Here is a 19,109-nt window from a genome sequence, read left to right on the forward strand (position 1 = left end):
CCTTCTGGTCTTCTGCCTTCCTGCCTCTGTTGGTGGGCAGGCCTCCCCTTACTGGCCTCCTGTCCCCCATGGCAACCATCTGCTTTTAGGCCACATCTATTAGTAAAAGATCACCATCCAATAAGGATATACTTATAACTTTGTCTGTTCTCACCAAGCAACTGGTGTCTTGGTTTGATGTAAAGTCTTGGATAGATTGAGGAGACACACTTAAAAAATAAGTCCTTAGACTGCTAGGATTGCCTAAATGGCAATTTAAAATTTCCTTGCTCAGCTATAGGAATGACTTGTTGCAAGGATGTTTTCTAATCATAAAGATCTGGAATTTTTACCACCTGATTTAGTCTTGGTGATTGACTTGAGTAGATGATTCTGGTATCAGTCTGAAGTCTGCTGGTGCGACCGATAATGGTTTTGTCCTGTGCCATTTTTTATTCTCATCTACTTCACACTTTGCACAGAAACCCTAAGACTTGATAGTCAAAATGGACCAACAGAGCGACTTTCAATTCTTGTGATCCGTGTGTGTGTGTGTGTGTGTAGAAAACCTTGTAATGCTAAAGTTTCATACTGGTAAGTTTAAATGAAACTAGTAATTTAAAATGTGGATATTGAACATGTTGAAACAAAGTAAAGTAATTGATGTTTGTTAGATCTTCATCAAAGGGCAGTCTAGCAAAGGGGATTATTCGGTTGAGTATTTGGCAGGTCAAACTAAGGCTAGGTGCCATTTGCTAATGTTCAGTGTGTGACTAGAATTCTACAACAACTAGAAGGATTCATTTTATAGAGGTCAGTGAAGTTTATTTTAGGTATATATTTAACTTCCATCTACTGTTAACTTATTACAAACAGTTTGTATATTAAAAAGCAGTAGCAATCAGATGTATTTTCATCTAGCTATGTTTTATTGCCTGACCTGGATGGCCCAGACTGGCCCATTCCCTTCACATCTCAGAAGCCATTCCCTTTACATCTCAGAGTTGGCCTTGGATAGGAAACCATCAAGGAAGTCCATGGTCCTTATGCAATATTAGACAATGGCAAACCACCTTTGTTCATCTCTTGTCCTGAGAATACTGTGGGGTTGCTATAGGCCACTTGTGAATTGACAGCACTTGTCATACAAACATATGTTTAATAGAACTGATCTAACCAAACTATAGTTTGGAGATGCTGGGAAAGTTGTGATCTGTTCTAATGTTTTGTGAAATATTATACTGGAAAACAAGGAGCTTTTATATTCCAAACTATCTGCCTTAAAAATAGAGAAGACAAAGCTTTCACTGATCAAGGTGACTGCCATCTCCAAAGTTTATCATAAAAACACTCTGCAGAAACTACAACCCAGGGCTCATGTCAAAGTTACAATACTTGAGTCTGCACTCTTAAACATAATTAATTGGCACATCTACAGGTTAACAGCTAGAAAAGGGAAAGCTACAGTGGCAGCAGTCAGCTTCATAGGCACAAGGCCATGGATAGGGAGATGGCCTGAAGTTAAGTTTATTATTTGTTTGGGTTCAGCTCTGGGAGGGAAAACGTAATGAAGAGAAAAGTGGCATATAAGAACCAACGCTTCTAATCAATGGGTCCTGGGGATTTCATTGTTTTGAATGTTGAAATAACTTGCAGCTCAGCAGTTTCCCAGAGTTGAACCCAAATCAGTGTTGACCTATTATTGTTATTTCTGTAAGACCCTTATGTCTGGCAAACATCTCCATTATGCTGTGTGCTAATCCATTTTTAATTGGATTTCTGTCCTGCCACTGCTCAAAAAGACCCATGATCCACGTTCTACTAATACATGTGGTAATGCCCATTTCTTTCACTGGTCAAGTGTGCACATGAAAGCTTATACCTTAAATATAACTTTGTTGGTCTTAAAAAAATGCCATTGGACTCAAACTTTGTTCCAATAAAGACATAGACCTATAACACACATAACACAACAAGAGGAGGCCAATAAGATTACTGGGGGGTTACACCAATCTAAACAAAGTCTTCACCTGTTGGTGGAAGAGAATAGCAGGACAGAGAAAACTTCTTGAGAAGGCCCTTTCTCAGGTTGCCATTCATCTAACCTTGGATGGTGAGGGCAGAGTCTCTGAAGATGGGAGAGGGGGATACATCAGTTATGCTATATATAACCCATATAGGATTTTAACAGTTCACACCAGTACTTTGAATTGGGCCCAGAAACCTATTGAGATGGAACAAGATTGGAATTCTATGGTCCCTACCACCCATACTAGTTAGTGTAGCATTCTGTGTCAACTGTAGGTTGTGGGCAGAGAAGATTGAATTAATCGAATATAATTAATCCTTCTCAAAACACTTTAATATATGGCTAATCATTTAAATACAGAAATGGCTCTTATAACAGACTGTATTCACCCTCATTTTTGCTTTAGGTTTTCAAGGTGTGTGTGTGTGTGAGTGAGGGTGTGAGTTCATAAACTCCTTGTGTTGGATGCTACCAGATTTTCCACTGGCCCAAATCTCAGTAGATGTTTTTGGTGCATGTGTGCTCTGTGTGGCTTTCCACACCAGAATCAGCAGTTTGTATGGGCAGTCAGTCCTGCCGTCTAGATCAATTTCATTTAGATTAAAACTTATTAGTAAATGCTGCTTCTCCATGAGCATTGTCTCTGTATTCCCGCATTTAATTAGGACTGATATTTGAAGGAGTTTTTGGCCTCTTCTACTAACATTCAGCTTTACTTCAAGACTTTTCAGCCTTGTTTGTCAGTACCTCAGTTTCTTCTTGTGTTAGTGTGGCTGTAACACATGACTGAGCTTGGCATGGAGGGAAAGGGAAGTTGGCAAGAACAGGACTTACTGCAGCCAGAGACAATTCAATGCATTTTACAACTTTATAAGTGTGCATGCAATAAGTCGATACATAGTGTTCTTCATTTTTCTTTTGTTTTTAAAGGCTCTATTTTTAACCCTCAGATTAACAGGAAAAAAAAACATTTGTTTGGGGGAAAAGGCAATGTTTCCATCATCTGGATTCTGTGGCCTGTTCATTGCGTCAACAGTGTGCTTTGGAGTTTCTGTAAACGGGACAGAATTTTCAAATGCAGCATGCAAAGAAATAAAGCCCACTCATTAGATTGATAAAGTATAGGTGATAATCCAGTTTTCCCATTCCTTTTAATTTTCAAATGTGACTGATTCCTTGAAAATGAAAACTATTCTCATTGGTGACTCATCGATGCAAACTGTTTATCAAGATTATGGGATTTAGGTGAACACAGCAATTTCTGAATGACATAGTAGTAATGATAATGATAATATTTAATTATTTGTATCCCACCGTTCCACATCGCTCAGAGTGGATGTGGACAAAATTGAGAGGGTTCAGAGGAGAGTGACAAGGATGGTCTAGGGGAAAAGCCATATGGGGAAAGGCTTGAGGGTCTTAGGAATGTGCACCTATATTTTCTTTTTAAAAATTATACCCGGAAACCAGCAAATATTTCATTAACATCTTCTTTCAGATTTTACATTTTTATTCTTTTTAGCCCATTAATTCTGCTTTCCTGACACGTATCTGTTCAACATTATCAAATAATAATTTCTTTCTCACAACTGCCCAATCGGCTGAAGGCCATTTCAGTTTTTATAGCTTTTTTGTTCTTTCTGTATTTTGTTCCTTCACCACTTCTACTGTAACAACTGTTTTCAATTATTTTCCTTCCAGCTTCTAAACTGAAGACTTTATTCTTCTTTCTGCTTTACTGATTTTATCAATATATCTAATTTGGAACATGGTCCCATCTGTGCATACTTAAATCCAGAGGCTAGAGCCATTAACACATAAAACACAGCTTTCTACAAACTTGAGAAAAAGGTAAATATTTTTAAAATTCCCCACATTTAGAAATTAAAAACCTTCCTAAAATAATAAAAGCAGTGCCTGTATCTTTAAGAAAGGAATGGCCACTCAGTGCCTACTGTTTGGGTTGCTAGGTAGCTACAACAGTTGTGCCATTCTTTAAAATTTTGGTGGGAAATGAAGGTCAGTGTCATTTCCAAGGTTGTTTTGGGCCTTTCAGTTAGTTCATCATTGCTTCTCTCCCTAGAATAGGGTCTTTGAGACTTAGGTTCACTCTGCCATGGAAAAACGGCAGGTGAGCTTGGACAAGTTACACTCTGCCAAATGTACCGTAGGGCAGTGGTCCCCAACCCCCGGTCCGGAGACTGGTCTTGGTCCGTTGATCAGTTAGTACCGGGCCGCGGCTCCTCCTCGTCCTCCCTGGCTGCTGCCTCGGAGGCTGCCCTGCCACTTTGCCACTGGCTCACCTTTGGTACTCCCCCTCGGCATGGCACTGCACAGTTGCTGCTAGCAGGGCCCCCCCAGCGGGCGGAGGAAAGTCAGGGGTGCCGGCGGGAAAGCAAGTGGAGCAGTGGCTCAGGCGGCGACATCCCTCGGCAAAAGACTACCCCCCTCGGGCCTCAGTACAATTGTCAAGCATTGACCGGTCCCCGGTGATAAAAAGGTTGGGGACCACTGCCTTAGGGTAATGGTCCCCAACCTTTTTCAGGCTGGGGACCGGCAGCAGCGGGGGGGGGGGCAATTGTGCGACTGCATGCGCAAAAGTGCCGTGCTTGCACATTTTGCCCGCGCATGGCACATGCGCGCATGTGCGGCCCTGCTTCCCTCTCCCCCCCATCCCATAGTAAGAAGCTTGCCGGGCCGCAAGCTTGCGGCCTGGGAAGTTTCTTACTGCGGGGGGGCGGGGAGAGGGAGCCGCGGCCCAGGGGACCACCGCCTTAGGGTCATTGACAGGGTTATTTTTAACAGTTTGACTAGAATGGCCAGTGAATCTATGTTGGAAATGGAAGAGTAATCATAGCCAGTTTAAAAACATAGCATGTGCTGCACTTTTCTCTACCAGAAGGAGTCTCAAAGAGGCTTACAATCTCCTTCCCTTTCTTCTCCGCACAGCAGACACCCTGTGAGGTAGGTGAGGCTGAGAGAACCCTAATATTACTGCTTAGTCAGAATAGCTTTATCACTGCTGTGGTGAGCCCAAGATCATGCAGCTGGTTGCATGTGGGGGAGCGCAGAATCAAACCTAGCTCCTCAGATTAGAAGTCCATGCTCCTAATTAATACACCAAGCTAGAGATAGCACAGCATGTAGACAGACACATTTTTGATTTGTGCTGGCCTGGGGAGCAATAACAAAACCCCCAAGATACCTATCCATATGCCAGGTGCATTCCTCATGCTAGAAGCCACTTCTTTCTTGGGAAGCAAGCAGTTAAGAGATCTCGTCGTGAGCAAACATCTTTCAGGTGCTGCTGTTTTGTCTTGCTTCCCTCAGTACTCTGCTCTCTATTCCAGCAGTAAATAATGGCTATATTGCATCTAGGGAATAGGGACAGAACAAAAGTGATATGTACAAGCACTGGGAGATAGGGAGCAGAACAATCCCCCTCCCAGGATTTGTTTAGAGCATTGGTTCTCAACCTGGGGTTGCGACCCCCTGAGGGGTCATTTGGCCTTTCTCTCGGGGTTGTGATGGCGGTGGCTGCAGCATGGTGGTGGCTTCCTCCGTGCCGCCTCGTAGCTCACCGAGGCGGCATGGAGAAGGCCAGCGACATGCTTCCAATGCCGCCGCTGTTCCGGCTGCCGCTCCAAACATAAGTCTTAAAGGCATAAACTTTAAAAATGACTGCAGACGGAGCTGGATGTTAAGCCTTTGCTCATAAAATCACCATCAGTCAGAAATGACTTGATGGAACCTAACAACAATAGCAACTAACAAGGCCCCCATTCTGGCTGTTATGGGCCTGTGAATCTTTAAACCAGGTATGACAGTGATGAATTAGTTTTAAAGTGTTATGTTTTTATGGATAATTTAATTGTGGATATATGCTATAGGTCACCCCAGATTTCTTGTGGATAGGAGAAGCCTATAAATTAAGGTATAATAATACTAGCAATGCTGCTGCTTCTGCTACTACTACTAGTACTACTACTACTACTACTACTAATAAAAATTTTAAAAACTGAAGACTGGGCTTGTACCTTGAATATAACTTTGTTGTTCTTAAGGATGCTACTGGATTCAAACTTCCTAAGGAAGTAGTTATCCACTCCAATATTGCCAAGCTGCTCACTATAGTAGCAAAAGTGAGTAAATGCGTAAGATAGTTCAAAGGCAAAAAAACACCAGCTTGCATCAGTATTCCAATATAGTATGTTCTCCTAGTGATAGCATCCATAAAGTTATAAAGGATGTCACATCTAAGTGTAATATATATGGGTAAATAGAACAAAAATAACTTAATAACTACAGTTGTCTTGTCTAGTTGGTCCTTCCTACAGTCCTTTCCAAAACTGCATTAAAGAAGTCTCCCATCATGTTCCCTCAGTGACCACCAACTACCTACAACTGGATATAGGCACCTATATGGAAGTCAAAAACCAAAAAATAAAGGGGGGGTACTAGAACTGGAACTATAAAAAAAGATCTCTGAGTCAGTTAATGAAAGAAGATGAGTGGAGTCTTTACTCATTGCAATATGTGCACTAATAAGGAAACACACCATTGAAAATTTTGGGCAGCCTTTGGAAGAGAGCTAATGACAGAGAACTAGGCATCTTCTATCATTAAGTGACTCTGATACCTTTCAGCTCTTTAGAGCTTTTATTGGCTGCTGCACATATTTTATATGTGTTATAAGATCTTTGAAGAAGGCCCTATAAGGGCTGAAACGCATCAGTCTATTGGTTCACATAGTGCATAACATAATGGTTGGCAATAGCCTATGGGCTGGATATATGTTTTTAATTCCTATAGTTTTTAAAAATTGTGCACCATAAAAATAATATAATTTTAATAACAATGCAGACATTCTACCTTTGTAGGTCCTAACAGTTACCAGTTGGGTTTTTATGGTTCCACCTATATAGAAGTGTCAGCTTGATGATGGTTCATAAAGGTCTTCCATTCTGGAAAGAAGTTTTGGTCTCAAGTGAGGTGCTGAGGGAGCTGATACCATAGCACAGATAGCTTTCAGTTTGCTGGATGTGTCTTGCAGTTTTCAATATCCACAAACAGTTTTCTTAGAACGATTCTGGGAAAATCAGAGAGAAGGATTTTGAGGTTTTTGTGGTGATTAGATTATAGATACCATAGCTGGAAAGAGAAAAAACAGTTCTTCCATCAGTCTTCAAAAATAAGCTAGAAATAAGCAATTTTGGTAGCTCTCTTAGTGAGTATTTCAGTGAGATAATGATGGCTACTACAGCTTTAGGATGAATTCCCTACAATTTGAGAATGCTATTTTCTTTCAATTGTTTTGTAAAGGTGGGGGGAAAGTCATCGTAGAAGAGTCATTATTATTTTACATCTTTGCAAATGCATTATGCAATAGCAAGAATGAACAAGGAAGTTTAACATGTCATCTAGGTATCAGGTAAAATGTTTTTCACAGTCAGAGTAGTTCAGCAGTGGAATCGACTGCCCAAGGAGCTGGTGAGTGTCCCCTCACTGACAGTCTTCAAGCAGTCACTGGACAGATACTTATGCTGGATGCTTTAGGCTGATCTTGCATTGAGGGGTTTGACTAGATGGCCTTTATGGTACATTCCAAATATATGATTCTATGTTTCATTTGTAAAACAGGAAACTAGTCAGAAAAAAAGTCCAGTGAAACATTATGGCTCATATTTACTTCATATTTTGCTGTATTTATAGATGCAAAATTATACTATAGCCAGTTGCTAGGCATCAAACCAACTTTGACTTAATATGAAACATGGCCATGCTGTAATTAATCCTAGTAATATCCTGATTTGGTTCAAAATAAGATACTCAGAACTGAAGAACCTCTTAGATATCGAGTACACATTCATCTTTTTTTAAACATAGCAAGTAAGCTTCAAAACAAAACCTTGAACAATGTTTTTTGTTCCCTGGCACGTTCTGATATAAAACCACAATACTTTCTCCTGATAAAGAACCAACCTGGGTAGGTGAACTTTTGTCATAGTATATTACACAGGGTACATAGGCATGTGTATAAAATCGATTATACATTTTGTGGCTTTAAAATAAGGAGAATTTGGAAGATAGGGTTTTCCCCAGGACAAAACTCTGAAAAATGGGGCTGTCTTGGTTTTCTTGGGCAGTTGGAGATTGAGTTGTTTCTGTATCTGAGGAGTAAAGTTAATGTGCCTTTCCTGTAGGTCTTTATGTAAGGGGCATGTAGTTTGATCACACACATCACCTGCTTTGTCACTGAGATTCAAGTTAACATGTTTCTTATAGAGAACTTTTGCTGAAAGAGGTTACAGGTAGCTGTTGTTGTTGTCAGTCATTCAGTCATGTCTGACTCTTGGTGATCCCATGGCAGAACTGTTAATACAGTCCACGATGTCACACTGCCTCCCTCAGGTGTGCAATGTTTTGGTTGTTAGCTACATTGATCTACAGTGGCCTTTCTCAACTTTTTTACTGTTGAAAAACGCCTGAAACATTATTCAGGCATAGCTGTATACACACCTACCTGGGGATCTTCCCACCCCCTCCAGGCCTGTCATTGGCCATTTGGGGGGAGGCAGGCCAACATGACCATACATGGTCATATCATCCAATAAGCATTTAACAAATTAAAAAAATATATAAACAATTCACCCCACCCTTCAGGAAACCCTTCCAGGGCCATCAAGAATCCTAAAGCAAAATGCAGAAATGAAAGCTCCCTAAAATATTGTGCAAGTTTTCAAGTTCTCTGGAACTGTTCATCAGACAGGAAGTGGTTCAGAAGGAGAAGAAGAGCCTTAGACCTTCTACATGTAAGCCTTTTGTGTAGAATGCTAAGTGGATATGAAGATTTAGAATGGTGCATATATCAGGCTGCTTTTTTGGCTTTCTAGTGAGAAGGGACAGTGGAAGCATCCAATTGAAGACACAAGAACAGTCAATTAAATGCTTCTGTAAAAACCTGCAACCTGTATATTTTTCTAAAAGACTGGCAGAGACAACATATGGTAGTAATTGTTTTTGTATCATGCAGATTAATTTTAGGTAAAGAGTAATTGACATCCAAATTGGTTGGTGATATTTTTGTGTTGTTTTCCTGGCTCTTTCTCAATTCACAAAGAGTTACAGGTGTGTGTACTGTAGGTATCTGACTATTTTCAAGCCCTTTACCTTCCCCTTCCCACTATTATGTCATGGTAATTTTGTATTAGGCTCATTTATAATATTCCCGTGTCAGGTTATTTAGGAGTTCCAAATGTCTTAAATAAGCTGTGCCGTAATCATACCCAGACTAAGACATCACAAGGCTTGGCAGAAAAAAATTAACAAATTAAAATGCCAGCTCAATTAGAAAGTATTGCCATTTAACATACATGCTGTTGACTGTTTCAATAACTGTAGCAACTATAGATGAATTTGGTGTCCATTTTATGGAAAGCTAAAATAGTTGCAGTCTGTTCATCCAATTGCAGCAGCATTTTATTTATTTATTTATTTATTTAATGTATATACTGCCCTCTTCATACAAGCCCATTAACAACAATAAAAACAGTCACATAGTTAATTATAGAATCATAGAACAACAGAGTTGGAAGGGACCTCCTGGGTAATCTAGTCCAACCCTCCTCCCCCTTCACAATGCAGGGTACTCACAACCCTACCGCTCATCCACTGTAACCTGCCACACCCTTGAATCTTCACAGAATCAGCCTCTCCATCAGATGGCTATCTAGCTTGTTTATAAATGTCCAAAGATGGAGAACCCACCACCTCCCGAGGAAGCCTGTTCCAGTGAAATTGATCTACCTGCCAGGAACTTCTTCCAGATGTTTTGACAGAATTTCTTTTGAATTAATTTCATCCCATTGGTTCTGGTCCGTCCCTCCGGGGAAAGAGAGAACAATTCTGCTCCATCCTGTATATGGCTGCCTTTTAAATACTTGAAGATGGTTATCAGATCCCCAGTCGTCTTCTCTTCAGGCTAAACAGACCAAGCTTCTCCAACCTGTCCTCATACGTCTTGGTCTCCAAACTCTCACCACCTTTGTTGCTCTCCTCTGGACACGCTCCAGTTTGTCTACATCCCTCTTCAACTGGGGTGCCCAAAACTGAACACAGTACTCCAAGTGAGGCCGAACCAGAGCAGAGTAAAGCGGTACCATCACCTCCTGTGATCTGGACACGATACTCCGTTTGATACAGCCCAAAATCCTATTTTTCTTTTTAGCCATCGAGTCACACGCTGACTCATGTTCAGTGTATAGTCTACTAAGACTCCTAGATCCTTTTCGCACATACTACTTTCAAGACAAGTCTCCCCCATCCTATATTGGTGTCTATGGTTTTTCCTACCTAAATGTGGAACTTTACATTTGTCCCTATTGAATTTCATTTTATTCAGTTTAGCCCAGTTTTCAAGCCTATCAAGATGATTCTGTATCCTGATTCTGCCTTCTGTTGTGCTTGCTACCTCTCCCAATTTAGTATCGTCTGCAACATTAATAAGTACTCGCTCTAATCCCTTATTCAAATCATTTATAAATATATTGAACAACACAGCCCCCAGGACAGATCTCTGGGGCACTCCACTTGTCACTCTTCTCCAAGAGGATGCTGGACCATTAACAAGCAGTTGAAATGGACCATTTCAACCAGTTATTGATCCACCTGACAGAATTAGGATCCATACCGCATTTTATCAACTTGTCAACAAGAATATCATGTGGAACCTTATCAAAAACTGAAATCCAGATAAACTATGTCCATAGCATTCTCCTGATCCAAATATAAACAGTAAAACATTAAAAACTTTTAAAATCACATCTTCCACTGAAACCCCCTCAAGTCATCAGTACAGTCCTGTTATTTCTGAATTAGACACATAATTGCAATGTGCCATGGAACTTTTTTGTTTTTTTTTGGGGGGGGGGCAATTGATGTAGTCATTGATCTGTTTTTATGATAACTGAAAAAAACAACAACCCTGAAGTAAAACATTGTCCATAACTCGTGTCTTGATTGCTTTCCCCAGTTTTTGGGTCAATATTTCTACTATGCCATGACTCAATGTATGATTAATTATATTTTCATGTAGCTGGATGTGCTGCCAGTGTTCATCGGTCACAATGTAGCTTCAGCTGGCTGTCAGTTTATGGTGAAACTGTAGTAATAAAGTAAAAACTTGCATTGCACATGTGGAATTACTTATCCTACCATCTGAGAATAATGAATGGGGTCACATTCTTGCTTATCTGCCTTGGCATAAGTAGAAAACAAATGCATATTTACCCTATGACTTTAAGTCATTGCAGGATTTATTTACTACGCAAGGCTGTGAAACTAGGCACAACTGATTAGCTGGATTGCTGGAAAAGGGTCAGTGTGTTTGGTTGAACATGGGGTCATTTAAACTCCATAAAGGAGTTGGTATCTTCCACCAAAGCTGGAACCAAGCTCATTAGGTATATGGTTATTAAAATGGAAAGGACCAAAGTCCAAGTATAGTTAAGCCCAAAAGCCAATCTTAGTTGAGGTCATGTGAAGACTCTAGTTCTCTTGTTTTTAACTTTGTGCTTGATGAACCAGCTCAAGTTCAGCCTGAATTTTGGTTCATGAGCCAATTCATGCTCATCCCTGCATGTTGTACAGTGATGGCTATTCACGAACTTTCTTTTTTTTTGCATGATAATCAGTTCTTCCTGCTATGTGTTGTTGCCTCCCTCTGAATGGAGCAACACGGTTTAAAACTCTCTACATTTTTATCCTGCTTGTCCTTCTAAGAAAGTCAGCGCAGCATACATTGATTCTTCTCTTCCATTTTATTCTCTTAGCAATCCTGTGCAGTTAGTTAAGCTGATTGAGAGTAAATGTCTCAAAGTTACCCAGTAACTATTTATAGCTTTGCTCTTTGTGCTGTAGTTCAACTAACGGTGTAGCATTGGATCTGTGAGGTAAGCATGTCTTTGTACCTGAGTGGGACTTTTTCTCCTGCAAGGTTCTCAAAGGATATATGTGGAAGCCTGCAGGTTCCTCCCCCACGGTCTGTTCTTTCTTCACTTTATTGGGGAATATAGTCTGAAGCAGTCTGTGCTTTGGTAAGGGGAAGGGGGAAGTATTTATGAGCTCCTTTGAGGGGAGAAATAGGTTGTGCCATTTCCATAGGAAGGTGTCCAACACAAATCATTGTCACATGTAGGATTGGTGTAACTCACCTTGAAACTTGTGTTGCTCTACGCAGTGCCAAACCTTGCAAAGAGGAAAGAATGAATTTTAGGACTGCCCCCCACCATTTAACCTTTCCCTGTTATATTGCTTTATGGTCAATGCAGATCTAAACTTAAAAGGGTGTGACTCTTATTATTACACTTTACAGGTAAGAAAACTTTAAAAAATATCTAATATAGAGGATAATTCAAAAATATGAATTTAGTTAAGTTGTAGACTTGCAATATAAACAAATAAAACATAAGACTTGCAATATAAACAAATAAATAGACTTGCCAATAAAACAAATAAACTTTTTAGGGCAAGGAAGAATTCATTGAACTGTAGAATAACAGCTTCAAAGTAGTATTTTTACCGTAACGTGGTCCATTCACCTCCATTTACTCTGACACCCCTGGTAAATGAGTTCTGTTTATGATAAGAAATGCTTTCTGGGCTCTTTAATAAAGCACAGCATTGGTTAATGTATGTGTATAGGCAGCACAGCACAGTGTGATCAAGATATAAAGGTACTTTGCTTCTTTCATGGAAGTGTAAAACATGTCCTCAGGCATGTCTTCTACTGGGCTGCAAATGCATATATATTAACAGGTCACTTGAAATAATTCAGGACTTAGTTTATTATAATGATGACTAGAGGCAAAGTCTGTTGCACCCAGAGAAACAACAGGTGCTAGAATGCATATTTGCATTGTGGCCTTCCTGGGGCCTGGCTACATCACAAAAGCTCCTGCCTACCCCTGGACTCTTGAGGCCCTGCCTCCAAACCTCAAGGAACTTGCCTCACCAGGAGTCACCAACCTCCAGGTATGGCCTGGAAATCACCTGGAATTGGAGGTCATCTGCACACTATAACAATCAGCTCAGGGGGAAATGGCTGTTTTGGAAGGGGGACTCTGCAATGACAACTCATCTTCAGGCTTGCTTGGGAAGAGGGAACTCTGTGGCACTGTGCCCCAGGGAGGTTGCAGGATGCCAATCTCCAGTTGGGACCCAGATATTTGCTGGAATTGCAGGTCAGGAGGTCAAGTTAGTCCCCTGGAGAAAAGGGCTACTTGAGATGGGGGACTCTCTGGCTTTGGATCCCATGGAAGTGCAGGGATGTCAGGCTCCAAATGGGAAACAAAGAGAAATGCTGGGTGGCAGTAATTGCTACTAACAGTAAACATCCAATAATTCATAAACTTGTCACAGTTCCTTCCTTCAGTGAAAATATTTAATTGATAGCAAAATTTGCTTGAAGAACTGAAAACTTTTCAGTGTACGTTCTTCAGTTGAGTTCAATATCAAAGTAAATCAAAACCAGTTGTATGCTACAGTCAAACTTGAAAACATTGGCTGGCAAAGAACTTACAGAGCGTTTCTCAATTACTGCCTCAATGTCAGCTTTTCTCAATGTTTTTTATCGTGGAGAAATCCCTAAAATATTCTTCAGGCTTCAAGAAACCTCAGAAGTGGGATCTCCAGGGTGTAAACTGCATGGAGCTTTTATTCCAACCCCAGGTCGATTCAGCCCCTGCTGGATTTGGGGCGATTTAAATATTCCTTCTGCAGCAAGGATTGATCCAGAGTGACCCTACCTTTATTGTGTGATATCTTGGAGTGCTTTTAATGCTCAATATATTTTAAAATCACATTGTTTTGAATCTGGGCTCTCCTCTGTGGTAGGGAACCATTGATTGGCCACAGGTGGTCATGTGATAAGCTCCACGCCGTCCCTGCCTACCGTCGAGCCCTTCACACTCTGGGGGGGGGGAACATCTAGCGCCCATTTTATTTTGTGATAAAATGGGCTTTAAATCTAGTACTACATAAAGTGGCAAAATTAAAGTTCTGTAATACCTAGTACAAATTTTAGCAAAAGGAAATTGTATAAAATTGAGGATCAGGAGTATCAAGACTCTATTGGCTGAACAGAATTTGATAGGCAGTGTTTGACATGACAGGTTATAAGACCAGAATCACATACCCTCAGAGGAAAATAAAGGTGTAATTGAAGTAAAGAAATATGTACCTTTCTAAAATCTATGGTTAGAGGAGTCATAGAGGAGTTATTGAAAAACTAACATAGAGGAGTTATTGAAAAATTCTAAGCCTTTTCTTCTGCTATGGAATAGAAATATTTCTCGTTGTACTAATTCCATCCTCATGCAGTTAGTGAAAATGGTGAGCAGTTCATCCATTTTGTTGCATGCATCAACACACACATTCCTTGCAAGACTTTTTAGAATGGTTCATCCAGGATGTCTACTGCATGGAGAATATTATGCCCCATTGTTCCCTGATTTTTGGCCTTAGGCTAGTTGCCTCAATACTTCACAGTACGCACAGGGAAACTTTGGCCCCTGCTTCCCACTTTCCACCCCGGATTTGTGCTCCTGCACGAGGCAACTGGGTTGGCAAGGTGTAGCCCCTCTAGGGCATCATGGAACATTTATTTCAGTTTCTTAGGAGGAGTCTTCCTAAATAAAACGAAATAAAGACTCACAACAACCTTGCAGCACAGCAGAGCTACATGGGGCATTAAAGTTTTTAAAAATAAAATTCTTGAATTTCTTTAAAATATTTAAAAAATGTTCCACATAGCTCTGCTGCGCTGTCCCACAGCGCAGCAGAGTGTTAGGAAGTTGTTAGGATGCCACTTACAGCAATTTTAGCTGTGATTTGATGGAAAAGATCAGGATCTTACGAAGCATTCTTTGCCTACTGTTTACTTTCTTGCTCTTCCCCCAAAGCAGAAGAGAAGGGATACTCTAAAACGATAAAGAGGTGGAAAGAGACTTCAAAGGAATTTGGTGAAAGAGTAGAAGCAAGGGAGAAAACAGAGGGGAAATAATAGGGAAGAGATCAGAAAAGCCAGCATTTAACTTTGAACATAAAACGTTTCAAATATATGCTGTTGGTTTCTTGTTGCTTTGTTAGCTGAAAATCTAATCTAATTAATATATATTTTTCAGAGTCTGTTTTCCTTGCAACTACAAGATTGCTCACCCACGAGTTCAATGCACGAAGAGGCAACAAGCATTTTAAGGTGTCAGATGTGATAAAAGTAGCAGTTTTGCACGTAAACAGAGTTATGATGGACTTTAGAATGTTTAGGCTGTGTGTCTTACATAGGCAGACATTATGTTGGCATAAGCATTCTGTATTTGAAAAGAAAGTATATGGAAATGTAGAGTATGAGTAATATTGTTTTGCCAGGTTCTTTATTGAGGATTTACTTACTTGAAAACAATTTGTTCTGTCTTCCGTAAACACAGCATCTTAAAATGCATACAAAGTTGGCATAACAAATGCATGTAGGGATTGTATGTACTTATGGAAATGTCTCAAATAGTTCATATTTTGTGACCAAAAAAAGATGCCTGAACAGGCATCTGGATCCTATTGTTATTTTTCTTAAAGAGCAATAATTCTATCGATTTCTCCCTCAAGTCATTATTATTAAATTAATTTTGTCCTGTCCATTAATTACTTTGTCTAAGTGAAATCTTTTTACTAGTGACCCACTGCGACTAGAATAAATGTTATGAAAACAAAATTGTGCAAAGATTTTAAAAACTGTTGGTTATCTGTCATGTTTGTAATGAAGATTTGTTTTTCTGTTGGTTAAATCTAAATAATCATGCAGGCCCAGGAGCTCTTCCATAGGCAATGAAGAATCAATACAGTGTGCAGTTATGAGCTGAACGCCTCCCAATTCTGATGGTGAACAGATTCAAAATTCTGTTGTACTTTAGACCCATCAGAACAGACAGCTGGAAGGGAAATGCAGGAAAGTGTGACCTGGGCCAGGTCCATTTAGCCAGCACATAATTACAGAAGAGAAATGCTAGCTCAGATATTGTTTTTTATGCCTCTTTATGGTAGTAATTTTTTTAAAATGTGGTAATGCAAGTGCAAGTTTGGGTGTTGGTCAGTTGTCTTTTATTAAAGAGATACAGAATATAGGTGCACTTTAATCGTTTTAAAATTAATCTTGTTCCTGATTTGTGTGTGGGAAAAATGTAGAGAGGCATGCGTTGTGTGAAAACTTTGGGAAAAAATTCTTTTTGGCTTTGCTTGTATGCCTATTCGTTGCTCCAGGCTGTCCGCTTAAAAAAAATCCCATCCCTGGGAGAAGGGACAGGGAGATGAGTGTGAGGGCAGGACACTGGAGGCGGAGATAGCACTTCTTCGCCTCCATCCATTTCTTTAGCATATTTCTTTAGCATATAGTGTGATGATTGTCTGCTGGAGGAAAGTGCTTTTAGTTTTGGTAATCCACTCGATGTGATTCCCCAGCTAGCGCTTTAAAATGGAGGATGTAGCCAGCCATTTGCTGCCTCGACACTGAATGCTGGTAATGTCATGTGGAGAAGCTGGAATATAACAACTACCTAAGGTAAGCATTTCATTATATTTAACGGGTGCGGAAAGGCCCTCAGTGTTGCTTCATTACAAAACAAAAACAATATATGTAGGAAACTAGCATGCTGGAGAGAGAGCAACTAGAAATCATCTGCAAAGGGATGGATACACAGCTTTTCTGTAGTCTAAAGTAGTACAAATTTTGCATCTTTTCTGCATTGGTGAAATCTTGAGTCTTCATCTCAGCCTTTCTATTTAAACTGAGAAGTGTCTGCTATATAAGTAAACATGGAAAAAGGGCACTGGCCAAACATTACATGTTTATCATACAGTTCATTGATATTGTAAATGAGACCTCATAAAACACCCCATGTTTGGAATTCAGTGTGAGAAAGCAGACCTGTTTCCCATTTGTCTTCTACTTATGGTGTACACAATTGGTCCTTTTAAACTGCTTCATCATTACAACGATGAAGGAGTTTTCTGAGTTTTGAACTTCTATTAGGACTGCACAAATATTTGTAGCAACTTCTAATCTATTCATCATTTCAAAGAATAAAAGTGTAATTAATGGGTGCCGTGGAAGCTTGTTTTTATAATCATATTTGTTTTGGCATTGATTAGGAATTATGTAGAAATATGGATTTAAATTGTCAACACTCCTGCCAGTTATAATTCTTCTCTTGTTATTAGGGGAGAGGCACTCCTTGGCCACTTGCAAGTACGGTCTGTTCCTAACAGTTCAAAATAACTAAGGTTTGAAATTGTTTGTGAATCTGGGGAGATCTTCTGTCTCACATGGTCTCTCTTCCTTCCCCTCATATGCGGTGATCTAATGAAAGTCATTTTAATTAGTACCCATCTATAGTTTGTCATTACATTCAAATTATGGACTTTGGTTTATGATTCCGCTAGGGTGGAAGAAAAAAATATAAAACCTAGTTGGAGCATTGTGGACTACATTAATTAAGAGTTGACTGAATTCCATTAGCCTTCATTAAATTGATTTGGGTAATTAGCATATTATTTGCAAATGGTAAAATAAAGGGAGGGAATCAAGGGAGCATGGAAATCCAGTAATGGCCTATGCTTATTCTTGTAAGTACAAACTGTTATCAATTATGTACAAAATGATTCATTTGTATAGCACTTTTTCCAAACTCTGGTAGCTATTTTCTAGATTCATCTATCCTTATCAGTGGTTCAGGACCCAGAAGTTGGTTGCAAAGTCCGTGAAACGCTGGTTTTCAGGCCAGTTTTCCTTAATGGCAGTTTCTGCCCTTTCCTTTCCTCTTTGCCGGCGTCTCACATTCTCATCACCCCTCCTTCTTTGTGACAATAATGAAAAGTAAAAAGCTGTCAGTTAACTAGTAACTTTGCTGTAGTAGATAAAAAGAGGAGGGAAGGCTGGATAATGGGTGGGAGTTGTTTAGCACGCCATGTCAAAAACAGAAGAGGACAGAAGGAGGTGTATGCATGCATGGACTCTGTCTTGATGCTGCTTCTTCAGCTGCCCTTGGCTGGCCCTCTGCAGTGCTTCATTACCCTCTGTCTGTCACGGAAGATGCACTGCACCAAGCTCCCTGCCACCAATCTCTTCACTGCTATCTGCCATCTTCATGTATCCCCTCAACATGTATCCCCTCATGTGTCCTCCCCCCCCCAAGCTTGTCTCCCCAAACGTCAGCTCTGACTCATCTGGCAGGGGTTAAGGAGTTGGAGGTTTATAGTGGGGACAGGTTCACCCTTTGTATGATGTTTGTTGGTTTCTCAAAAATAATTGATTGGTAGAAAATTGAATACTGAAATAGATGGTAGTTTGGCTAGGGCACCAAAAATCATTGGGCCAGCCCTGGATTGGTCACCATATAGATGTATGGGTCACTATCCCAAAAAGGTTGGGAACTACTGATCTAGATGGTGTGTTATGAAAGAGGGATCTAGGGAGTCATAGTAGTGATTTTATTTTATTTGTAGAATGCTTGATTGCAGATGCCACCAGGAGGCTTTTGGCTTATGCCACTAAAAATAATAAGATTCAGACACAATAGAAGAAGAAGAAGAGTTGGTTCTTATATGCCACTTTTCCCTACCCGAAGGAGGCTCAAAGCGGCTTACAGTCGCCTTCCCTTTCCTCTCCCCACAACAGATACCCTGTGGGGTGGGTGAGGCTGAGAGAGCTCTGATATCACTGCCCGGTCAGAACAATTTTATCAGTGCTGTGGCGAGCCCAAGGTCACCCAGCTGGTTGCACGTGGGGGAATGCAGAATCAAACCTGGCATGCCATATTAGAAGTCCGCACTCCTAACCACGACACCAAACTGGCAGTAGACACGGACTGTAAAGATGCCTAATTTAAAACAAAGTTATCACCTTTCAATATTCCTAAACAGATAATAAAAGATGGAATATATTAAATTAAGATAATTGCATCAGTCTAGCAGAGTGAACATTTAAGCAAAAGAAGTTTAACTAGTTTACTTATCATTTTGAACACTGTTATTGAAAACAAAATAATTTTCTTTG

General features: G+C 40.1%; 1 protein-coding gene and 1 long non-coding RNA gene across 4 annotated transcripts in view; one reads left to right on the forward strand and one right to left on the reverse strand.

Moving 5' to 3' along the window:
* The window catches only part of ARHGAP6 (Rho GTPase activating protein 6), a 251,129-nt gene that overhangs the window by 32,708 nt on the left and 199,312 nt on the right, over nt 1-19,109 (forward strand). The window contains exon 1 of one of the 2 annotated variants that reach the window (XM_077343248.1): nt 16,598-16,616. The exons of the other annotated variant lie outside the window; for it this stretch is intronic. The gene's annotated coding sequence lies outside the window, so the exon portion shown is untranslated. Of the gene's footprint in view, nt 1-16,597; nt 16,617-19,109 lie in introns of those variants that run through there. 2 annotated transcript variants of the gene reach the window in all.
* The window catches only part of LOC143840132 (uncharacterized), a 59,445-nt gene that overhangs the window by 22,052 nt on the left and 18,284 nt on the right, over nt 1-19,109 (reverse strand). For both annotated transcript variants that reach the window (XR_013232041.1, XR_013232040.1), the window contains exon 2: nt 6,881-7,097. This is a non-coding gene — a long non-coding RNA (uncharacterized LOC143840132). The remainder of the gene's footprint in view (nt 1-6,880; nt 7,098-19,109) is intronic.

The sequence above is a fragment of the Paroedura picta genome, chromosome 6 (genome assembly GCF_049243985.1).
Source record: "Paroedura picta isolate Pp20150507F chromosome 6, Ppicta_v3.0, whole genome shotgun sequence".
In the NCBI taxonomy this organism is placed as follows: Eukaryota; Metazoa; Chordata; class Lepidosauria; order Squamata; family Gekkonidae; genus Paroedura; species Paroedura picta.